This window comes from Procambarus clarkii, chromosome 55 (assembly GCF_040958095.1).
Source record: "Procambarus clarkii isolate CNS0578487 chromosome 55, FALCON_Pclarkii_2.0, whole genome shotgun sequence".
Lineage (NCBI taxonomy): Eukaryota > Metazoa > Arthropoda > Malacostraca > Decapoda > Cambaridae > Procambarus > Procambarus clarkii.
Window position 1 is genome coordinate 22,680,884 of NC_091204.1, and position 26,503 is coordinate 22,707,386.

Sequence of the window (26,503 nt, forward strand, 5' to 3'; positions counted from 1 at the left end):
GTACCTAGTAGCCAGAACTCACTTCTGAGCCTACTATGCAAGGCCTGATTTGCCTAATAAGCCAAGTTTTCATGAATTAATTGTTTTTCGACTACCTAACCTACCTAACCTAACCTAACCTAACTTTTTCGGCTACTTAACCTAACCTAACCTATAAAGATAGGTTAGGTTAGGTTAGATAGGGTTGGTTAGGTTCGGTCATATATCTACGTTAATTTTAACTCCAATAAAAAAAAATTCACCTCTTACATAATGAAATGGGTAGCTTTATCATTTCATAAGAAAAAAATTAGAGAAAATATATTATTTCATGAAAACTTGGCTTATTAGGCAAATCGGGCCTTGCATTGTAGGCTGAAAAGTGAGTTCTGGCTACTAGGTACGACATATATATATATATATATATATATATATATATATAAATATATATATATATATATATATATATATATATATATATATATATATATATATATATATATATATATATATATAAATATATATATATATATATATGTCGTACCTAGTAGCCAGAACTCACTTTTTGGCCTACTATTCAAGGCCCGATTTGCCTAATAAGCCAAGTTTTCATGAATTAATTGTTTTTCGACTACCTAACCTACCTAACCTAACCTAACCTAACTTTTTCGGCTACCTAACCAAACCTAACCTATAAAGATAGGTTAGGTTAGGTTAGGTAGGGTTGGTTAGGTTCGGTCATATATCTACGTTAATTTTAACTCCAATAAAAAAAAATTGACCTCATACATAATGAAATGGGTAGCTTTATCATTTCATAAGAAAAAAATTAGAAAAAATATATTAATTCAGGAAAACTTGGCTTATTAGGCAAATCGGGCCTTGAATAGTAGGCCAAAAAGTGAGTTCTGGCTACTAGGTACGACATATATATATATATATATATATATATATATATATATATATATATATATATATATATATATATATATATATATATATATATATATGTGTGTATCACGAAAATAAACACGTGATTAAGAATGTGACAATGTCAGACCACGAAGGAAAAATGAAACAGGAAATTTCCTTAAGTACTTTCGTATATTAAATACATCTTCAGAAGGTCCTTCTGAAGATGTATTTAATATACGAAAGTACTTAAGGAAATTTCCTGTTTCATTTTTCCTTCGTGGTCTGACATTGTCATATATATATATGTATATATGTATATATATATGTATATATATATATATATATATATATATATATATATATATATATATATATATATATATATATATATATATATGTTGTACCTAGTAGCCAGAACGTCGTATTCGGCCTACTATGCAAGGCCCGATTTGCCTAATAAGCCAAGTTTTCCTGAATTAATATATTTTCTCTAATTTTTTTCTTATGAAATGATAAAGCTACCCATTTCATTATGTATGAGGTCAATTTTTTTTTATTGGAGTTAAAATTAACGTAGATATATGACCGAACCTAACCTACCCTACCTAACCTAACCTATCTCTATAGGCTAGGTTAGGTTAGGTAGCCGAAAAAGTTAGGTTAGGTTAGATTAGGTAGGTTAGGTAGTCGAAAAACAATTAATTCATGAAAACTTGGCTCATTAGGCAAATCGGGCCTTGCATAGTAGGCTGAGAAGTGCGTTCTGGCTACTAGGTACGACATATATAAATATATGTATATATATATATAATATATATATATATATATATATATATATATATATATATATATATATATATATATATATATATATATATATATATGTCGTACCTAGTAGCCAGAACGCACTTCTCAGCCTACTATGCAAGGCCCGATTTGCCTAATAAGCCAAGTTTTCATGAATTAATGTTTTCTCGACTACCTAACCTACCTAACCTAACTTTTTTCGGCTACCTAACCTAACCTAACATATAAAGATAGGTTAGGTTAGGTTAGGTAGGGTTGGTTAGGTTCGGTCATATATCTACGTTAATTTTAACTCCAATAAAATAAATTTGACCTCATACATAATGAAATGGGTAGCTTTATCATTTCATAAGAAAAAAATTAGAGAAAATATATTAATTCCGGAAAACTTGGCTTAATAGGCAAATAGGGCCTTGCATAGTAGGCTGAGAAGTGCGTTCTGGCTACTAGGTACGACATATATATATATATATATATATATATATATATATATATATATGTATATATATATATAATATATATATATATATATATATATATAATATATATATATATATATATATATATATATATATATATATATATATATATATATATATATATTATATATATATATATATATATATATATATATATATATATATATATATATATTATATTTTTGTCGGAAAATCCGACACCAATTAATAATATCATTCAGGCAGATAATATTGCTGCCATTGTATACACAAGTTACCATAGAAAATGTAACTTGTAGTGGAATTTTCCTTCTATAGAAAACGGGATATCATTGCCACATACTATTATAAATTCACCAGCTATTCTGCTGGGAATTATTCTTAAATACATTAGTCTTTGGACTTTACCATCATAAAACCATCTTATTTTAATTAACTTAATTATCAATATTAAAATAGAGTAAATGTGACCCTTCTATCACTTTCTGATATCTGGACAAAGTAAGCCAGGCGTCAGTGAGGAAGGAGGGGTCAGCCATTGTTATTGTTTTAAGACCAGAGGCCACGGGAGCAAATTCGGCTCCTGTTAATTTTTCTTGGGCGAAGTGTTATGGAAACCAAAGGTTCGCCATCATCAACACGCTGTCAGCAAATACAAGGAAAGTGTTCTGCCGAAACCCGTTTATCTAATCATTTCTGGCCAGTTAAATGTTAGGTGGATATGGGCGAGCCGGTTAGAATGCGAAATCGCCTCATACAAAAGGTAATTAAGCCTTGATCTTTATGGTTCATTGTACAGTGGTTTCTCTGATATAACTGTCATATATTAGGATTTTGGCTTCATAGCTAGCGCTCTTTTGACAGGTCAAGACGAGGAAGCATGCTTTATGTATCAGTTATCAGGGTGATGGAAGCTACCTCACACGAGGAAAATTTGGTTTCTACATCCTAGTTATATCTAGTGGACTAAGGCCTGCTGTACAAATAAGATAAGGAACCTCCTCAATGTATGTAGTTTAATACTGTAGTTTGATTGGCTGCATATATATAAATTCAATATAAACCCCCCCTAATGTGTAGTGGATCGATTTGTGAGATTATTGCAGAAATACAGTCCACTTATCATCATACAAATTGCTATCGAAGTATATACATTAACGTAAATATAAATTCTATATAAATTCATATAAATTAAATAAATATAAATCTCACAGGTCGTTTCCCACATTATTTGGTCCTTCAAAACCGAATTACTTGGTCCTTCGAAACCGGATTATTTGGACCTTCGGAACTGGATTATTTGGTCCTTTGAACCCACATTATTGGTCATCTTCGAGTCGGATGACAGATTATTTGGTCATCTTAGTACCGGATGAACCAGTTAACCAGTGGATTCATTAAATATACTAGTGCAATGTGATTTATACAAAGCCAGTCAAAGACGCCGGCGTTGCCTCGAACGAGTTCACGAGCCCCCAACTCAGTCCAGCCCAGTCAGCGGTTTCAGGGACACCCACAGTTATTTGGTGGCGTGTTATTTCCTTGAAATGACAGCGCTAATATTGAAGCCAGCCAAATTAGTGGCTGTGTCTTCGGGAGATTGTTCACGGATTTCGTGGTGTTAAATTTCGCGAGAGATTATCCACGAATTTTGTGGAGTTAATTTTGCGAGGTCACTAATAATATTTATTATTTCTTGATGATATTAGAAGTTGCAAAGAGGCAATTAAGAGGCTATTATCAATAATTGTGTATATTATTTCTCTAAAATAGAGAATTATTTAATATATATATTGCACTAGTGTTCACAATATAATATTTACCAATTGCCAACCCACAACAGGGTAGGATATTACCATTGACTAGTTGAACTATTTATTGTTCATCCTAGTCCCATTATTACCATAGTCTAGTTGTACTATATTGAACCACCTAGCACCATTAATGAATGGTGCAGACCCTATTTTGGGTATAATTGTTACCAACTCGTGTTGAGTTGTGTATATATAATAATTTACTTATGATCATTACACCTTTGAGTGATTAATTAGTGTCTATACCATCCTAGGGTGATATAGAAGAGCTAACCTAAAGGTACTTCCAGTGACACCGGTTTATCACTCAAATCATAAGTGTGTATGATTGTATATATATATATATATAATGTGTATTAATTTTAAGTGCTAACCTCTAGTAGAGGTAGGATTACAGCCTAGTGAGCGCAGAAATTTTACCCTAGGCTACCATCAGTGCTTGTTCAGTATTATGAGCGACCCAAGTACAAACCCCACAAGACTTTGCCAACTAGCCAATATGGATAATGCAGGGAGAATGAAAAGAACCCTTGCAGGTCTTAAAGGCCACTTAACAAGACAGATCAAGAAATGTGAAGATTTGTCACAACAATCTCAAGTTGATTATGCTGCCCTGGAAAGCTATTATCAAGCAGCTGCAGGTAAATTTGAGCAAATCAAATGCCAAATAGCTCTCCTTGTGGGGACAGACTTCTACCATCAATTCATTGGTAGCCCTACTAAATATCAGGGCATAACCATGTTAAATTCTGCAGGAGGTAAATTACTCTCAGGCCCAGTATCAAGCCTGAGGAGACCTATGCCTGCAGATAAACAATACCAGTAGAAATCTAAATTTGTCAGCTGATTATATTTCTCCAGTAGCATTATACTAAGGAGATTACAGCTGACTATACCAACAGAGGTTGATGTTAATATCATCATTTAAAGCTGAAGATGAGTTCATGAGGCCTCAATGGCAAATCAGTGAACAGTAGCCTAAACAGCTACAAGTCACTGCGAGCAATGTCACTGAACCCACTGCAGTCTCAGAACCATTCTTGACTTTAATGATGGGCTATTCAATCCTCTGAATCAATTAACTAAATTAAACTCCAATAAATCTGACGACTGATTTTGATACACTTATTATTTAATCAAGATGTATTCCATGGGCCTCAGTGTATATATATCATTGACCAGTTACCTGAACAAGTTTCAAGTTATATCTAATGTCACTGATCTCACTGCAGTCCCTGAATCATACTGGACTGTAGTACTTGATCACATTCAGTCTTCTGGGTTAAATAATATATAATTAGGCTTGAATTTTAGCCTCTCAAGAGTTAACAGGGAAATGAAATCGCATTAGACTTCTAACCCCTGTAACTCTAGTATGGGACATCCGTCCTGTGCGAACAGACGCACAAATGTGTGATTACTAACTACTAACATCAAATTAATCTAATAATTCGAAGGAGGAGTATCGGAGTTCGTCTGTTCTAAATAGGACCGGGGAATTATGTCGGAAAATCCGAAACCAATTAATAGTATCATACAGGCAGATAATATTGCTGCCATTGTATACACAAGTTACCATAGAAAATGTAACTTGTAGTGGAATTTTCCGTCTATAGAAAACGGGATATCATTGCCACATACTATTATAAATTCACCAGCTATTCTGCTTGGAATTATTCTTAAATACATTAGTCTTTGGACTTTACCATCATAAAATCATCTTATTTTAATTGACTTAATTATCAATATTAAAATGGAGTAAATGTGACCCTTCTATCACTTTCTGATATCTGGACAAAGTAAGCCAGGCGTCAGTGAGGAAGGAGGGGTCAGCCATTGTTATTGTTTTAAGACCAGAGGCCACGGGAGCAAATCCGGCTCCTGTTAATTTCTCTTGGGCGAAGTGTTATGGAAACCAAAGGTTCGCCATCATCAACACGCTGTCAGCAAATACAAGGAAAGTGTTCTGCCGAAACCCGTTTATCTAATCATTTCTGGCCAGTTAAATGTTAGGTAGATATGGGCGAGCCGGTTAGAATGCGAAATCGCCTCATAAAAAAGGTAATTAAGCCTTGGTCTTTATAGTTCATTGTACAGTGGTTTCTCTGATATAACTGTCATATATTAGGATTCTGGCTTCATAGCTAGCGCCCTTTTGACAAATCAAGACGAGGAAGCATGCTTTATGTATCAGTTACCAGGGTGATGGAAGCTACCTGACATGAAGAAAATTTGGTGTCTACATCCTAGTTATATCTGCTGGACTAAGGCCTGATGTACAAATAAGATAAGGAACCTCCTCAATGTATGTAGTTTAATACTGTAGTTTGATTGGCTGGATATATATAAATTCAATATAAACCCCCCCTAATGTGTAGTGGATCGATTTGTGAGATTATTGCAGAAATACAGTCCACTTATCATCATACAAATTGCTATCGAAGTATATACATTAACGTAAATATAAATTGTATATGAATTCATATAAATTAAATAAATATAAATCTCACAGGTCGGTTCCCACAATTATATATATATAAATATATATATATATATATATATATATATATATATATATATATATATATATATATATATATATATATATATATATATATATATATTAGTATATTTTGGTAGCAGTCTTTCCTGTAGACATATATTATTAAATATGACCGAAAAAGTAAGATTAATAATTCTAACACGAATTTTCTCAATCTTTCGTACATTTCTTTTCACTGTTGGAGGTAAATCAAAAATCAATTCTCCAAAATTCATTTTTATTTCTAGTCTGACGCGACACGAGCGCGTTTCGTAAAACTTATTACATTTTCAAAGACTTTAGTTTACAAATACACAACTGAATAGAACTTACGCATCTCCGATTTTATATCTACATTTGAGTGAGGTGGATGGGGTGAGGTGGCATTAATTGGGTATTAATTTCATCAACACAAGACAGAACAAGAGGTGGGATTAATAGGGTATTAATTTCATCAACACAAGACAGAACAAGAGGAGGCATTAATAGGGTATTAATTTCATCAACACAAGACAGAACACGAAACAATGGGAATTGAATAGAAGTGTTTGTAGAAAGCCTATTGGTCCATATTTCTTGATGCTTCTATATTGGAGCGGAGTCTTGAGGTGGGTAGAATATAATTGTGCATTAATTGGCTGTTGATTGCTGGTGTTGACTTCTTGATGTGTAGTGCCTCGCAAACGTCAAGCCGCCTGCTATCGCTGTATCTATCGATGAAAACAACACAGAAATCATCGATAGATGAAATGCCCTCTTGGGGACTGTAAGCCTCAAAAAACTCAGTATATAAGCAAGACAACAACATCTCTTTCCAGGCGATTAACGATGCATAAGCAACAGGGCTCCATTAAGGAACATAAAATCTCTTCCCACAACCAAACCATCACCAGAGAAATCTTAGCAAACAACACAGAAATCATCGATAGATAAAGCGATAGTAGACGGCTTGACATCTGCGAGGCACTACACATCAAGAAGTCAACACCAGCAATCAACAGCCAATTAATGCACAACTATATTCTACCCACTTCAAGACTCCGCTCCAATATAGAAGCATCAAGAAATATGGGCCAATAGGCCCTCTGCAATTACTTCCATTCTTACCTTCAATACCCATTGTTTCGTGTTCTATCCTGTGTTGAAAGTTTTGTTCACCTCATCCAAAACTGTTGTAACATATCACCTCACCCAAAATGCGGGTATAAAATGAAATATGAAAGCTATTTAAATCATAGCATAAGTAAGAACTCTGTTTAGTGTTTGCAGGTAATAGTTGTGTGTGTGTAAACTAAAAGTCTTTGAAAATGTAATAAGTTATTATGAAACGCGTTCAAGTGTCGTGTCAGACTAGAAATAAAAATGAATTTTGGAGAATTGATTTCTCAATTACCATCAACAGTGAAAGGAAACATAAGAAAGATCGAGAAAATTCGTGTTAGAATTATTTATCTTACTTTTTCGGTCATATTTAATAATATATGTCTACAGGAAAGACTGCTACCAAAATATACTAGTATATATATATATATATATATATATATATATATATATATATATATATATATATATATATATATATATATATATGCAACAATGATCACAAAAACACTGATCCAAGTATGCAGAATAACCACATATGAAAAATAGAAAATGCTTAACGCGTTTTCGGCTAATTCGCCTTCATCAGAGCAAAGTAGAATGAAGATAAGTTTGCTGATCAGACCTTTATATCCGCCTGGGCAGATCACCTGACCACCAAAAATAAGTGGAGGAAAGGAATTATAAGAAAGAAGGTAACTGCAGAAGGCCTATTGGCCCATACAAGGCAGCTCCTTTTAATATCTCCAAGTGCCATACGTGTTTAAATGATTGCTATATTGTTTTGACGTGCTATATTGAGGCTTAAATAGGGATCCAACTTGTACATACCGGGGCTCACATTAAGGCTGTTGTTACAATGTTTGATCAGAGCAGACTCGATCACGTTTCGTTCAACAAAATCCTTACTTTTAACAATACATTTTGCCCCTGTGAAGTCGATAGAATGATTACATAAACTGGAATGTAAATACAATGCACTGGATTGCTGGGCTGTACGAATAGCATATGAATGCTGTTTTAAACGCGAGGAAAGAGATTTACCAGTCTGGCCGATGTAAACACATGCACACTCATTACAAGGGATGGAATACACACAACCTGCTACAGACGAGGGCGAGTTCTTAATTAACATGGACTTAACTGTATTATCATTTTTGAACACTAGATTAATATTAAGGTTCTTCAGGGCTGGGGCCAGATTTACTAGACCCTCAGAATATGGTAATATCAACGAATTTTTCAGTTCTGGTTTCGACTTAGTAGTCTGTTTGTAGAAAGTTACAAGCAAAAAGTTTACAAGCAAAAAGGACTTTCTACAAACAGACTACTAAGTCGAAACCAGAACTGAAAAATTATCGTTGGTATTACCATATTCTGAGGGTCTAGTAAATCTGGCCCCAGCCCTGAAGAACCTTAATATTAATCTAGTGTTCAAAAATGATAATACAGTTAAGTCCATGTTAATTAAGAACTTGCCCTCGTGTTTCGCCCTCGAAAAACGCGTTAAGCATTTTCTATTTTTCATATGTGGTTATTCTGCATATATATATATATATATATATATATATATATATATATATATATATATATATATATATATATATATATATATATATATATATATAGTTTTCTCTTTTAGCGCCTCAGTGTTGCAATCCAGAGGGGGAATGCCCGCTGCATCCTCGGTTCCTGCCGGTCGTCGGAGGAGTTCGAGGAAATCTACAGCCTCTAGGAAGCGAACTTTTTCTTGTGTCCTCTTACTGTTCATGTTTTGTATTAAATGAGATATGTAACTGTATAACCTTGCATAATAAAGTGTACACCATAAAAATAAGGGGGTTGTAGGAGAAGCATACACTCTTACGTATTCAGAGTTAAATGGCAAGTTTTTCTCTGTATGCTCTGTGTTCCCTACTCTGAGGCTATGGGGTCCCTGTAATTGCACCAGAGGTGGTAACCCCCCCCCCCCTATATATATATATATATATATATATATATATATATATATATATATATATATATATATATATATATATATATATATATATATATATATATATATATATATATATATATATATATATATATATATATATATATATATATATATGTGAGAAAGCTGCATGAACGCGCAAGCCATAGATCACTTAGAACTCTTTGACCCGGCCTGGATTCGAACCCATGCCGTCCAGGATCACCCCTAAACGTACACAGTACCGTGACCACCGCACAAATGATCGTTTATAAGGATTGGTCAGTCCTGGTGCTTATTAACTAAGCTCCTTATTATTATTAACATCTTTATTGACAAAATTAATTACAATTTTGCCTAATCTGAGGATTTTGATAGTCTTATTAAATTGAGGTTAATGCTAGTATTCACTGTCACGCAGGACAGAGGGTCATACATAAGACAATAGGTCTAAACTGTAGGCTGAAGCACATATATATCATGGTTACAATCAATGTTTTAATGTGTGGATATGTGAAAACAACTTTCTATTGTGCACTGCCACACAAGGGCAGGGATGGGTTCATAAGTGATACAGCTTAGAATATAAATAGAAATTGTTCTTCATTCTTTAAAATGGACAAGCAAATTTTGGGTAAATTGTTAGGATGTCGTCCAGAACACCTGAGTCAATAAAATAGTTACACAGTTGGTGGTACAATAGGCCAGGAGGTCTAAAGTCCTTTACGGTTTCACATTCATCAATATAGTGTTCTAGTGAATGCATTAAAGGTTTATCACAGAGTTTACAATCTGAATATTCTGGTAGTGGCTCAGCCTCACTAACCTGCCAGATGTGTCTATAGCCAAGGCGAATTCGCGCAATTACTACATCACATTGCCTGGTCCGATTACTGTGCTGACCATACAAATACCTATTATTACAGAACTTGTCATAACTTTTAATACTGCAGCTTTCAGGTCTCTGTGCATTTCTTAGTTCTTCTAAATCTGAATTAATTTCTTTAATTTGTATGTTTCTAATAACTGCATTAGATAGTCCAAAGTCATAATCAATGTTTTCTTTCCTGCAAGCCTCATTGGCCAATTGATCTACAAAGTCATGTTTTTCAACTCCAACATGGGATGGGATCCACACAAATTTTATACAAGAATTATTATCATTGGCAAAAATTACATTCCATTTAATATTACAAGCTACTTCCGACATACATTGTGATGGGTTATTTAAGGACTGCAGAGCACTTTTAGAGTCACAGAAAATAACTCCACCACTATTGAGCTTAAGGTATTCAGTGGCTAGATAAATACCCAATAGCTCGGTCTGTGTCGTGCTTTGCCCAGTTGTTCAATCTCTGTGTACTAGTCATGATCATTTAATTCCCTTTATACACTGCACATGCACAACCTGTTCTACCAGTGCCTAACTGCAAAGAGCCATCAGTAAAGGCATAGGATTCAGTCGGTTTGAGAATTTGAAGATGACTGTCAATAGCTTCTAATGTTATACATCTCAAAATGTCAGTGTTATACATTTGTTTTACACTGATGGGAGTATAATGCAGAGAGACCTCCACATCTTTCCAAGGGGGAATATAGTGAACAGTTTTATCAGGGTTAAGAGACACATTCAGTTTCTGAAGATTATAGGCACAACAACTGAGCCACACACTGTAGGGAGCTTTTTGCGGCGGATTGAGGGAACAGTCAGAATTGTTTAGAATGGATCTCAATTTAATTTGAATAGAGCTGGGGGGACCATTATTTTTCAAAGTTTTGGCGCAAAACATAGTACTAAGTAGAACTATTCTTTCGTAAATGGAAGGTAAGTTTAGTTCCTTTCTCATGTTAACAATTCTGACAGTTCTAGGACAACCCAGGATGATGCGCATGGCATCATTCTGTACTACATCTAGGCCTTGTAATTGTTTAGGAGAAAAATTAAGAAGATGCAAGGCATAATAATCAACAACAGATCGTATAAAGGCAATATAAAAACTACGAGCATATTTTATGTTAATGCCAAATCCTTTGCCAACAAGAGTTCTGAGAGGTTTAAGACGCTCAACAAGTTTTTTACGCAGGTTGCTGACGAGATTTGTATCATTAACCTCGACTCCAAGATATTTATAAGACTCACAAGTCTCCACGGGCACTCCATTAATAGTTTAGTTAGCATGAAGAGAATGGGGAATAAGAACCCTTGTTTTATCAACAGAGATTATGAGGCCACATTCTACTACTTTCTTGGAGAATGCATCAAGTACCATTTGTAGCCTTGGTTTACTGTGTGCCATAATACAAATATCATCAGCATAACATATAACTGTTTCCGTAGGTTGTACAGGTATGTCATGGATAAGTTTGTGCATAAGTATATTGAAGAGCATAGGGCTTAGGACACCACCTTGAGGTGTGCCTAGTTCGAATGCATCTGTTCTTGTACTTTTAACTCCTTTAAATAGGACACTAGCACGCCTGTTGGATAGGTAGCTCTTTATCCAACTCAGAAGATTACCTTTGATTCCAAATTCAGCAAATTGCTCTAATATTATTTCGCCATTCGCTACATCGAAAGCTGACTTTAGGTCAATAAAGGCTGCCTGTGTCCCATCCTGGGAGTTTACAAAATATTCAGCAAAGCATGTTTGTGTGCTACACTTGGGCATGAACCCATATAGGTTTGGGGCCAGTTTTTCTTTGACCTGAAACATGACACGATTGAGAGCAATTCTCTCCAAGACTTTACACATGCAAGATGTAAGGGAAATGGGTCTGAATTTTTGAGAGTTAGGTTTAGGAATTGGTATTATGAGACTTTGTGTCCATTTCTTTGGCAAGATACCTTGTGAGAGACTCATTTGATAGAGGTCAAGCAGAGGGTGGCTAGGGACATCATTCAGTAAGCTCAAGATGTTATAAGTTATACCATCCTCACCAGGGGCAGTTTGCTTAGGTTTTCCTAATGCTGATGTTAATTCAAAGGGGGTTATAGGAAACTGATCTGTTAAATCTGGTGAGGAGCGTGCTATTTCAATATTAAAGTTTCTGTTAATGTTGGTATGTCTTAAATGCTGCTGTATATCTGGGGGTAAGGAAGAAATTTGTGAGACACTAGACCATTGAGCTAGGAGCATGTCAGCATATTCTGCAGGAGTATGATGAAGCTGAACTGGGGCTGAAGGTTTGGTAATGTTTTTAATTTTGTTCCACATTTCTGATAATGTTGTAGTTCTATTGATACCTTGTAGGAATTGTTCCCAATATGTGTTCTTAACTTGACCCTTAAGCTCGCGAAAATCTCTGTTGGCATTAAGGAATGCAAGTAAATTGTCAGCTGTTTTGTCTCGTTTATAAGAGTCAGCAAGCTGAAGCACTTTAGCTCGCTCTGCAATAATAATAGGATCCTCTGTCCATGAGGAAGAACGAGTGTTCTTTTTTTTCCTTGATTTAACCCAGGTATCATAATAACTGGTAATGATACTGACAAGATCATTGTAAAAGTGGTCCACTGCTACAGGTGTATACCCAGTGTACCACTTATGTACATAAGCCTTAAAGTGCTGTTTAAGATTGTCTGGAATGTTAATTTTAACTCTAGGATGAGGATTGGACCTAATATCCGCCACATTGTATTCACAATATATTGCAAAATGATCACTTACTAGTTCTGGGATGAGCTTAACGTTGACGTTGCTATCTACTAGGCTGTATCCAATCACATAACTAAGCTCCCTGACTGATCAACCCCCGACGACACTCATGGATCCATTTGGCTACAGTTTTGCATCAAATTCTGGCGCATGCACGGGCCGCACTGAGTTGAACATGTGTGAGAAAGCTGCATGAACGCGCAAGCCATAGATCACTAGGAACTCTTTGACCCGGCCAGGATTCGAACCCATGCCGTCCAGGATCACCCCTAAACGTACACAGTACCATGACCACCGCACCAATGATCGACTTTAAGGATTGGTCAGTCCTGGTATGAAATATGGTAAACATAACACATTCTTTGGGCGAATTTTTTTATCTGCATATATTATTATAATATGTACGACGTGCTTTGCTACGGCAAACTTCCAAAAAATTCAGTGGGTAACAAAGCTTGAGACCAATCGAATAAGCTTTGTTAGCCACTGAATTTTTTAGAAGTTTGCCATAGCAAAGCACGTTGTACATATTATAATAATATATGCAGAGAAAAAAATCGCCCAAAGAATGTGTTATATTTACCATATTTCTCTGGGTTTGAGAATATTGTCAAGGCCTTGAAACTTTTTGATATACATGTATTGTTTAGTTACGAAAATACTATTGGTAAGCTATTAGTTAGAAACAGCCCTCGTAGTGATAATTGTGTCATTTATAAAATACCTTGTGAAGACTGTAATAAGTTCTATGTTGGGCAAACATCTAAAAATTTTAAATGTAGAATTTTGCAACATGAATACTCTGTAAGACATGGCCAATTGTCTAATGCTTTGTTTGTTCATTTGTCAGAAAAAGCTCACCAAATTGATTGGGAGATGGCTTCTCAATAACGAATTGTAAAAGCACCTATAACAGAAACATAATTGAATCTGCTTTGATACAGATCACAAAAGAAAGTAATTTGAACATTAGCAGTGGTCTATATAACTTAGATCTATTTTTAATAGATCAATTAAAGGGCGATTTGAATAGGACCATTGGAACACATTTGTCTCACTAATTTATTGTAAATATTTACTATTTTATGCTATAATTATACCTGTGTGTGGTTATGAATGGGCGTTGCATTGGATGGGCCAATAGGCTCTCTGCAGTTTTTGTACGGCTCATATTTGTGTCCACTTATTGTACCTCACCTCACTCCTCAATTCTCTCCTGACTATTTATGTCCAGTACTCGACCTGTAAAACCACTGCTTCTGAAGATGTATTAATATACGAAAGTACTTATGGAAATTACTGTTTCAATTTTCCTTCGTGGTCTGACACAGTCACATTTTTAATAACGTGTTTATTTTCGTGATTTACACACACACACACACACACACACACACACACACACACACACACACACACACACACACACACACACACACACACGCACACAAATATATATATATATATATATATATATATATATATATATATATATATATATATATATATATATATATATATATATATATATATATATATATATATATATATATATATATATATATATAAACTTTAGACAACACCCACCAGTGGGCTTCGAACCCAGAAAGCACAACTACCTTCCAGTAACTGCCATAACAAGTACGCCTTAGCCCACTACACATACATCAGACCCTTAAAAGAGATAGAGATTTCGAGGTATTTGAACGTATTTGTATTATATATGGTATTTATATCATTTGAACGACGCAAACGAGAAGACCGAGTTGACGAACAACCTGGCATATTTAAATAATCTACCATAGGCAGACTGTACACCGTGCATCCTAATCAAGATGAATGCTTCTTTCTTCAAATGCTGTTGGTAAATGTGTCCGTTCCAACGTCTTTCCTGCCATTGGGATTTGTCAACGGCGTAACACATGCCACTTTCCGTAGTGCATGTCAAGCTGGGAATTTATTGGAGAACGACCGACACTGGGATGTATGCATTAATGACGTGTCCAACACGTCACATCCAAATCAAATTCGTGCATTGTTTGCAATTATACTAACCACCGGCTCTCCTTCATCTTCATCAGAGTTATAGGAGAAATATAAATCGCACATGGCTGAAGATATTATCCGTCGAATACGAAGGAAAATTTATATATGAACATGGATTTCACAGCAGAAATCTACAACGAAGCGTTGATAATTATAGAAGATTTTTGCTTAGAAATCGCAAACAAAGTTATAAATCAATAGGAAATGCCATTACCGAATTGATCTCCTGCTGCTTAGTTCGATGTAGAATTGCGTCGTGAACAAAATTACAACACGAGTGATCTGTTATAGAATATACAATCAAATATTCCTAAGCTAATGTTTGAGCGAAAAGGCATTTACAATCAAATAATTCTAACTGTCAATAACGGGTTTGGAGAAATCTTCTTAGATGCGCCTAGAGGAACTGTAAATCCTTCCTAATTAGACTGATACTGGCAGCATTTCGATCCCAAAACGGCATAATCCTAGCTCTTGCATCGTCCGGAATAGCTACAACATTGTTACCAAGTGGAAGAACTGCTACTTCGGCTTTGAAATTGTCATTGAAAATCCAATTCATTGAAACTCCCACGTGCAACATTTCCAAAGCATCCGGCATGGGAAAAGTATTGCAGAAATGTAAATTTAATGTTTGGGATGAATGCACAATCTCCAACAAAAAATTGGTCGAGTACACAGTAGTAACACCAGTGTGCACAGTAACACCAGTACACAGTAGTAACACCAGTGTGCACAGTAACACCAGCACACAGTAGTAACACCAGTGTGCACAGTAACACCAGCACACAGTAGTAACACCAGTGCACACAGTAACACCAGTGTACACAGTAACACCAGTACACACAGTAACACCAGTGAACACAGTAACACCAGTACACAGTAGTAACACCAGTGTGCACAGTAACACCAGTGCACACAGTAACACCAGTGTACACAGTAACACAAGTACACACAGTAACACTAGTGTACACAGAAACACTAGTGTACACAGTAACACCAGTACACACAGTAACACCAGTACACACAGTAACACCAGTGTACACAGTAACACCAGTACACACAGTAACACCAGTGTTCACAATAACACCAGGACACAGTTAAGGAAGTTGCCATGGAAGTGGCTTCCTCTCAGGAAGCGGCTAGATGTACCAGCCGGCTGATAGAGAGAAATAGAGCAGTAGTAGTAGCAGGCATTAAGGAGCAAACAGGGACCAGACCAAAGGAGCGGAGAGACAAGGACAAAAACATGATTAAAGAGATCCTTAAAGAGGTAAGGATGGAGGGAGCTGAGCGAAATGTTGAAAAGGTTTTCAGGCTTGGAAAGTACAACAAGGACAGGGACCGAATGATAAAGGTGGTTTTCATGAGCGAAATCGCGAAAGAGGAATTATTAGAAAGGAAGTGCTGTCTAGCAAGTGGAGAGAAGTTCAAAAGAGTATTCTTGCAGAGGGATATGACAAGGGAAGAGAGAATGCAAGCAGCAGACGCGAGGAAGGAGCGCAGGGAGAGAGAAAGGAATCAGGGAGCCACACCCCCGATCCCTACAATCCTAGAGGGAAACGGGGAACCCTCCTCAAACAGTGCATTAGCCACAGGGAGTGCGGCACCACCCCCTCATTCCACCCAACAGACACCCTACCTGCCCCAATCCCTGTCAGGCCCCCACTAAGTACCCACCTAAGGCACCCCTCTCCTCCCACTCACCCCCCTCCTCCCACTCCCCCCTCCCCCCAGGACCTCCCTTCTCCCCCATCCCCCAAGCCCTCCCTTCTCCCGCATGCCCTTCCGTCCCTCCCACCCACAAGCCCTCCATTCTCCCCCACCCCCCTAAGCTCCCCACTCTCCCCCACCCCACCTAAGCCTTCCCCTCTCCACCACTCCCCAAAACCCTCCCCTCTTCCTCAACCACCTCAGCCTTCCCTTTCCCCCCACGCCCCCCAAGTCCTCCCCACTTTATTGCCCCCCCAAAACCAACCCCCCCAACCCTCCCCCCCTCACCCACTCCCCCTACCCTCCCCCTCCTCCCCTCACCCACTCCCCCTACCCTCCCCCTCCCCCCCCTCACCCACTCCCCCTACCCTCCCCCTCCCCCCTCACCCACTCCCCCTACCCTCCCCCTCCCCCCCTCACCCACTCCCCCTACCCTCCCCCTCCCCCCTACCCCCCCAAGCCCTTCCTCCTCCACCAGTCTCCCCATACCAGATCCTCCCAGCTCCCGCTCACCCCAGACCCCACAGGTCCTCCCCGGAGGAGAAGCAGAAGAGAGTTAGTTTCAGGGCAATGTACTCGAACATAGATGGGATCACAAGCAAGGCAAGTGAACTAAGGGAAAGAGCACAAGAAGTGAACCCAGATGTAATTGGACTCACTGAAACAAAACTCTCTGGAATCATAACGAATGCCGTGTTTCCCCAGGAGTACACAATAATAAGGAAAGAGAGGAAAGGTAGGGGAGGAGGAGGAGTGGCCCTACTCATGAGAAAGGAATGGAGTTTTAAGGAGATGGCTATCCCGGGCTGTGAGGGTTTCAGAGACTACATAGCAGGCACCATGACAATGGGAGGACCAAGGATAGTAGTAGCAGTAATATATAATCCTCCACCAAATGACAAAAGACCCAGTCAAGAGTACGAAAGCAACAACATGGCAGTTAACACTATAATTGAGAGGGCAGCCTCTTCTGCCTGTAGAAATAGATCCCACCTGCTCATCATGGGGGACTTCAATCACGGCAGGATTGATTGGGAGAACAAGGAACCGCATGGAGGCGAGGATACGTGGAGAGCCAAACTACTGGAGGTGGCGACTAGAAACTTCTTAACCCAGCATGTCAGTGAACCCACAAGGATGAGAGGAAACGACTAACCAGCGAGACTCGACCTGGTTTTCACCCTGAACGACTCTGACATAAGAGAAATCAGTTTTGAGGACCCAGTAGGAATGAGCGACCACAGTGTATTGGTGTTTGAGTACCTGATTGAAGAAGGGTTATTGAACTCGAGAAGGGATACCGAAACCAAAAGGTTAGCATACCGAAAGGGAAACTATGAGGAGATAAGAAAATGCCTAGCAGATATAGCATGGGAAACAGAGCTCAGGGAAAAGACGGCCCAAGATATGATGGAATACATCACGCAAAAATGCAAGGATGCAGCAAACAAGTTTGTCCCAGTCCAAAAGGAAAACAGTGAAATGAAGATGAGAAACCCATGGTTTAATCAGAGATGTAGGCTAGCTAAGCAGCAAAGTAAAAGGGCATGGAGAAACTATAGGAATAACAGGACACTGGAGAGCAGAGAAAGATACCAGAATGCCAGGAATGAATATGTAAGGATGAGAAGAGAGGCAGAAAGACAATACGAAAATGACATCGCAAGCAAGGCAAAGACACAGCCTAAATTGCTGCATAGCCACATCAGGAGAAAAACAACAGTAAAGGAACAGGTTATGAAATTAAGGTTAGGGGCAGAAGGATTCACTACAAACGACAAGGAAGTGTGTGAGGAACTGAATAAGAAATTCCAGGAGGTCTTCACCTTGGAGCAAGGAGAAATCCCAGAGATAAGAGAGGGAATAGCTAACCAGGAACCACTGGAAGAGTTTGAGATTACCAGCGGGGAAGTAAGGAAGTGTTTACTAGAATTGGATGTGACAAAGGCTATAGGTCCAGATGGAATCTCCCCTTGGATACTAAAGGAAGGAGCAGAAGAACTGTGCCTCCCGCTCTCCATGGTGTATAACAAATCACTGGCAACAGGGGAACTGCCAGAAATTTGGAAAGCAGCTAACGTAGTCCCGATATACAAGAAAGGGGATAGACAGGAGGCACTGAATTACAGACCAGTGTCCCTAACCTGCATACCATGCAAGTTGATGGAGAAGATTGTGCGAAGAAAGCTAGTGGAACATCTGGAGCGAAAGAACTTTGTAACACAGCATCAACATGGATTCAGGGATGGCAGGTCCTGCCTCACAGGGTTACTTGAATTCTACGACCAGGCAACAAAAATAAGGCAAGAAAGAGAAGGGTGGGCAGACTGCATATTTTTGGATTGTCAGAAAGCCTTTGACACAGTGCCACACAAGAGGCTAGTGAAAAAACTGGAGATGCAGGCTGGAGTAAAAGGGAAGGTACTCCGTTGGATACAGGAGTACCTAAGTAACAGGAGACAACGAGTCAGTGTGAGGGGTGAGGTCTCAGATTGGCGAGACGTTACGAGTGGAGTACCGCAGGGGTCAGTCCTTGGACCTATACTGTTTCTGATATATGTAAATGATCTTCCAGAGGGTATAGAATCGTTTCTCTCAATGTTTGCCGATGATGCAAAAATTATGAGGAGGATTGAAACTGAGGACGATAGTAGGAGGCTACAAGATGACCTAGACAGACTGAGTGAATGGTCCAACAAATGGCTGTTGAAGTTCAACCCGAGTAAATGCAAAGTAATGAAACTAGGTGGTGGAAATAGGAGGCCAAACACAGGATACAGAATAGGAGATGAAGTACTTAATGAAACGAACAGAGAGAAAGATCTAGGAGTTGATATCACACCAAACCTGTCTCCTGAAGCCCACATAAAAAGAATAACGTCTGCGGCATATGCGAGGCTGGCTAACATCAGAACAGCGTTCAGGAACCTGTGTAAGGAATCATTCAGAATCTTGTACACCACATATGTAAGACCAATCCTGGAGTATGCGGCCCCAGCATGGAGCCCGTACCTTGTCAAGCACAAGACGAAGCTTTAAAAAGTCCAAAGGTATGCCACTAGACTAGTCCCAGAACTAAGAGGCATGAGTTACGAGGAAAGGCTGCGGGAAATGCACCTTACGACACTGGAAGACAGAAGAGTAAGGGGAGACATGATCACAACCTACAAAATCCTCAGAGGAATCGACCGGGTAAACAAGGATAAACTATTCAACACTGGTGGGACGCGAACAAGGGGACACAGGTGGAAACTGAGTACTCACATGAGCCACAGAGACGTTAGAAGGAACTTTTTTAGTGTCAGAGTAGTTAACGGATGGAATGCATTAGGCAGTGATGTGGTGGAGGCTGACTCCATACACAGTTTTAAATGTAGATATGATAGAGCCCAGTAGGCTCAGGAATCTGTACACCAGTTGATTGACAGTTGAGAGGCGGGACCAAAGAGCCAAAGCTCAACCCCCGCAAGCACAAATAGGTGAGTACAAATAGGTGAGTACAGTAACACCATTGTATAGAGTAAGGCCAGTGCACACAGTAACACCAGTGTACACAGTAACACCAGTACAAACAGTAACACCAGTGAACACAGTAACACCAGTACACACAGTAACACCAGAGTACACAGTACACACAGTAACACCAGTGTACACAGTAACACCAGTGTACACAGTAACACCAGTACACACAGTAACACCAGTACACACAGTAACACAAGTGTACACAGTAACACCAGTACTCACAGTAGTACCAGTGTACACCGTAACACCAGTGCACACAGTAACACCAGTGCACAGTAACACCAGTGTACACAGTAACACCAATGTACACAGTAACACCAGTACACAGTAGTAACACCAGTGTACACTGTAACACCAGTGCACACAGTAACACCAGTGTACACTGCAACACCAGTGTACACAGTAACACCAGTGTACACAGTAACACCAGTACACAGTGGAGTATGCGGCCCCAATCGGAGATTGGAGACCAATCCTGGAGTATGCGGCCCCAGCATGGAGCCCGTACCTTGTCAAGCACAAGACGAAGCTGGAAAAAGTCCAAAGGTATGCCACTAGACTAGTCCCAGAACTAAGAGGCATGAGTTACGAGGAAAGGCTGCGGGAAATGCACCTTACGACACTGGAAGACAGAAGAGTAAGGGGAGACATGATCACAACCTACAAAATCCTCAGAGGAATCGACCGGGTAAACAAGGATAAACTATTCAACATTGGTGGGACGCGAACAAGGGGACACAGGTGGAAACTGAGTACTCACATGAGCCACAGAGATGTTAGAAGGAACTTTTTTCAGTGTCAGAGTAGTTAACGGATGGAATGCTTTTGGAAGTGATGTGGTGGAAGCTGACTCTATACACAGTTTCAAATGTAGATATGATAGAGCCCAGTAGGCGCAGGAATCTGTACACCAGTTGACTGACAATTGAGAGGCGGGACCAAAGAGCCAAAGCTCAACCCCCGCAAGCACAAATAGGTGAGTACAGTAGTAACACCAGTGTACACAGTAACACCAGTGTACACAGTAACACCAGGACACACAGTAACACCAGTGTACACAGTAACACCACTACACTCAGTAACACCAGTACACACAGTAACACCACTACACTCAGTAACACCAGTACACACAGTAACACCAGGACACACAGTAACACTAGTGTACACAGTAATACCAGTGTACACAGTAACACCAGTGCACACAGTAACACCAGTGAACACAGTAACACCAGTGCATACAGTAACACCAGTGAACACAGTAACACCAGTGAACACAGTAACACCAGTGCACACAGTAACACCAGTGAACACAGTAACACCAGTGCACACAGTAACACCAGTGAACACAGTAACACCAGTGCACACAGTAATACCAGTGTACACAGTAACACCAGTGCACACAGTAACACCAGTGAACACAGTAACACCAGTACACACAGTAACACCAGTGTACACAGTAACACCAGTACACACAGTAACACCAGTGTACACAGTAACACCAGGACACACAGTAACACCTGTGTACACAGGTATATAGGAGGGAGCCGGTCGGCCGAGCGGACAGCACGCTGGACTTGTGATCCTGTGGTCCTGGGTTTGATCCCAGGCGCCGGCGAGAAACAATGGGCAGAGTTTCTTTCACCCTATGTCCCTGTTACCTAGCAGTAAAATAGGTACCTGGGTGTTAGTCAGCTGTCACGGGCTGCTTCCTGGGGGGTGGAGGCCTGGTCGAAGACCGGGCCGCGGGGACACTAAAGCCCCGAAATCATCTCAAGATAACCTCAAGATAACAGTAACATCAGTATACACAATAATACCAGTGCACACAGTAACACCAGTGTACACAGTAACACCAGGACACACAGTAACACCAGTGTACACAGTAACACCAGTGTTCACAGTAACACCAGTGTACACAATAACACCAGTGTTCACAGTAACACCAGTGTACACAGTAACACCAGTGTACACAGTAACACCAGTGTTCACAGTAACACCAGTGTACACAATAACACCAGTGTTCACAGTAACACCAGTGTACACAGTAACACCAGTGTACACAGTAACACCAGTGCACACAGTAACACCAGTGTACACAGTAACACCAGTACACAGTACCAGTACTACCACCAGTAACACCAGTACCAGTACCAGTACTTATTGGATATAAGAAAGTGAGCTTCAAGGTAATGTACTCAAACATTGATGGGATTAATAATAAAGCAAGTGAACTGGCAGAAAGGGCGCAAGAAGAAAACCCTGATGTAATCTGATTAACGGAAACAAAATTGTCAGGAGTCATAACAGATGCTGTGTTTCCAAAGGACTACTATATAGTAAGGAAAGAGAGGAAAGGGAGAGGAGGTGGAGGAGTGGCCCTGCTGATAAGGAAGGACGGGAGTTTTGATGAGATGAAAATTCTGGGCTGTGATGGATTCAGAGATTACATAACAGGAACTGCAACAATGGATGGACCTAAGATAATAGTGGCAGTCATTTACAACCCTCCCCTAAATGACAGAAGACCTAGACAGGAGTTTGATAGAAACAACATGACAACCATTAATATAATAGAGAGAGCAGCTTCTGTTGCCTGCAGGAATGGCTCAAGACTCTTAATCATGGGCGATTTAAACCATGGAAAGGTAGACTGTGAGAATGGGGACCCAAATGGTGGTGCAGATACGTGGAAAGCTAAACTCTTGGAAGTGGCAACAAGGAATTTTCTGAGCCAGCATGTCAAGAAACCCACAAGAGTGAGAGGCAATGATGAACCAGCTAGACTCGACTTGATATTCACTCTGAATAAGTCAGAAATAAGGGAAGTCAAAGTTGAAGCCCCCATAGGAATGAGTGACCACAGTGTACTGACCTTTGAGTTTGGTGGAGGTAGGGATAACCTATCCAAGGATGGGAGTGGAGGGAAAAAGACTAAATTACCGAAGAGGAAAATATGACGAGATGAGGAACTTCCTCAGGGGAATACCATGGGAAACAGAACTTAGAGACAAGAATGTACAGGTCATGATGGATTTTGTCACCCAGAAGTGCCAGGCTGCAGACAGGTTTATCCCCGTCCAAAAGGAGAAAAACGAAAAACAACAGAAAAACCCATGGTTCAACCAGGAATGCAAGGTAGCGAAGCAACTGAGTAAAAGAACATGGAGAAACTATAGAAATAACAGAACACCAAAGAGCAGGGAGAGATACCAGAGGGCCAGAAATGAGTACCTCAGAGTGAGGAGGGAAGCAGAGAGACAGTTTGAAAATGACATCGCGAGTAAAGCCAAGACCCATCCAAAGCTGCTCCACAGTCACATCAGGAGGAAAACAGCAGTGAAAGAACAAGTGATGAAGCTGCGAAAAGGGGAGAACAGATACACAGAGAATGACAAGGAGGTGTGTGAAGACTCAACAAGTGATTCCAGGAGGTCTTCACAATAGAACAAGGAGAAGCCCCTGCACTAAATGAGGAGGCGGCGAACCAAGCAACCTTGGAGGAATTTGACCTCACCAGTGATGAGGTCAAAAGGTGTCTGCTAGAGCTGGATGTGACAAAGGCTGTTGGGCCTGACAGAATTTCACCATGGTTACTAAAGGAAGGTGCAGAAGCACTAAGTGTGCCACTCTCTATGGTGTATAACAGGTCACTGGAAACAGGAGACTTACCAGAAAGTTGGAAGACAGCTAACGTGGTCCCAATATTCAAGAAGGGTGACAGGCAAGAGGCGCTGAACTACAGGCCAGTTTCCTTAACTTGTATACCATGCAAGGTGATGGAGAAGATCGTGAGGAAAAGGCTCGTAGAGCACCTGGAGGGAAATAACTTTGTAACGCACCACCAGCATGGGTTCAGGGATGGTAAATCGTGCCTCACAGGTTTAATAGAATTTTGTGACCAGGCAACAAAAATTAGGTAGGAAAGAGAAGGGTGGGCCGACTGCATTTTCCTGGACAGCCAGAAAGGCTTTGACACAGTTCCCCATAAAAGGCTGTTAAAAAAGTTGGAGCAGCAGGCAGGGGTAAAAGGGAAGGTGCTCCAGTGGATAAGGGAGTACTTAAGCAACAGGAAACAGCGAGTAACGGTGAGGGGAGGGGGGGAGATATCAGAGTGGCGAGATGTCACCAGCGGAGTCACACAGGGCTTAGTACTTGGACCTATCCTGTTTCTAATATATGTAAACGATCTTCCGGAGGGTATAGACTCATTCCTCGCAATGTTTGCTGATGATGCAAAAATTATGAGAAGAATCAAGACGGATGAAGATAGACAGAGACTAAAGGATGACCTGGATAAACTGGAGGAATGGTCTAGAAAATGGCTGCTAAAGTTCAACTCAGGAAAGTGTAAGGTGATGAAATTAGACGAAGGGAGCAGGAGGCTGAACACTAGGTATCATCTGGGAGGTGAAATCCTGCAAGAGTCAAATAGAGAGAAAGATTTGGGGGATGATATCACACCGAACCTGTCCCCAGAGGCCCACATCAAAAGAATATCATCAGTGGCATATACTAGACTGACTAACATAAGAACTGCCTTTAGAAACTTGCGTAGGAATCTTTCAGAACCATATATACCACTTATGTAAGACGAATCCTGGAGTATGCAGCTCCAGCCTGGAGTCCATACCAAGTTAAACACAAGACAAAGTTAGAGAAGATTCAGCGGTATGCCACCAGGCTCGTCCCGGAACTGAGAGGAATGAGCTACGAGGAAAGACTAAAGGAGCTGAACCTCACATCCCTAGAAAACAGAAGAAAAAGGGGAGACATGATAACCACCGACAAAATTCTCAGGGGAATTGAAAGAGTGGACAAAGACAAACTCTTCAGCACGGGTGGGACACGAGCAAGGGGACACAGGTGGAAACTTAGTACCCAGATGAGCCACAGAGACGTTTGGAAGAATTTTTTCAGTGTCAGAGTAGTTAATAAATGTAATGCACTAGGAAGTGATGTGGAGGAGGCTGACTCCATACACAGTTTCAAATGTAGATATGATAGAGCCCAGTAGGCTCAGGAATCTGTACACCAGTTGACTGACAGTTGAGAGGCGGGACCAAAGAGCCAAAGCTCAACCCCCGCAAGCACAAATAGGTGAGTACAGTAGTAACACCAGTGTACACAGTAACACCAGTGTACACTGTAACACCAGTGTACACAGTAACACCAGTGTACACAGTAACACCAGTGTACACAGTAACACCAGGACACACAGTAACACCAGTGTACACAGTAACACCACTACACTCAGTAACACCAGTGTACACAATAAAACTAGTGCACATAGTAACACCAGTACACAGTAACACTAGGAAACAGAGTAACACCAGTGCAGAGAGTAACACCAGTGCTCACAGTAACACCATTGCACACAGTAACAACAGTGTACACCGTAACACCAGTATACACAGTAACACCAGGACACACAGTAACACCCGTGAACACAGTAACACCAGTGCACAGTAACACCAGTGTTCACAGTAACACAAGTGCACATAGTAACACCAGTGTACACAGTAACAACAGTGTACACAGTAACACCAGAGCACACAGTAATACCAATACTCCCAGTAACACCAGTGTACACAGTAACACCAATGTACACAGTAACACCAGTGTACAGAGTAACACCAGTGCACACAGTAACACCAGTGTACACAGTAACACCAGTATACACAGTAACACCAGTGTACACAGTAACACCAGTATATACAGTAACACCAGTGTACACAGTAACACCAGGACACACAGTTGCACCAGGACACACAGTAATACCAGTATAGACAGTAGAACCAGTGCACACAGTGACACCAGTACACAGTAACACCAGGACACACAGTAACACCAATACACACAGTAACACCAGTACACAGAAACACCAGTGTACACATTAACATCAGTGCACATAGTAACACCAGTATACAGTAACACCAGTGTACACAGCAACATCAGTGTACACAGTAACACCAGTTTATACA

General features: G+C 39.8%; 1 protein-coding gene across 2 annotated transcripts in view; it reads right to left on the minus strand.

Moving 5' to 3' along the window:
• LOC123756277 (methyltransferase-like protein 27) overlaps nt 1-26,503 on the minus strand; it is a 262,560-nt gene that overhangs the window by 227,041 nt on the left and 9,016 nt on the right. The window contains exon 1 of one of the 2 annotated variants that reach the window (XM_069305546.1): nt 24,192-24,328. The exons of the other annotated variant lie outside the window; for it this stretch is intronic. The gene's annotated coding sequence lies outside the window, so the exon portion shown is untranslated. Of the gene's footprint in view, nt 1-24,191; nt 24,329-26,503 lie in introns of those variants that run through there. 2 annotated transcript variants of the gene reach the window in all.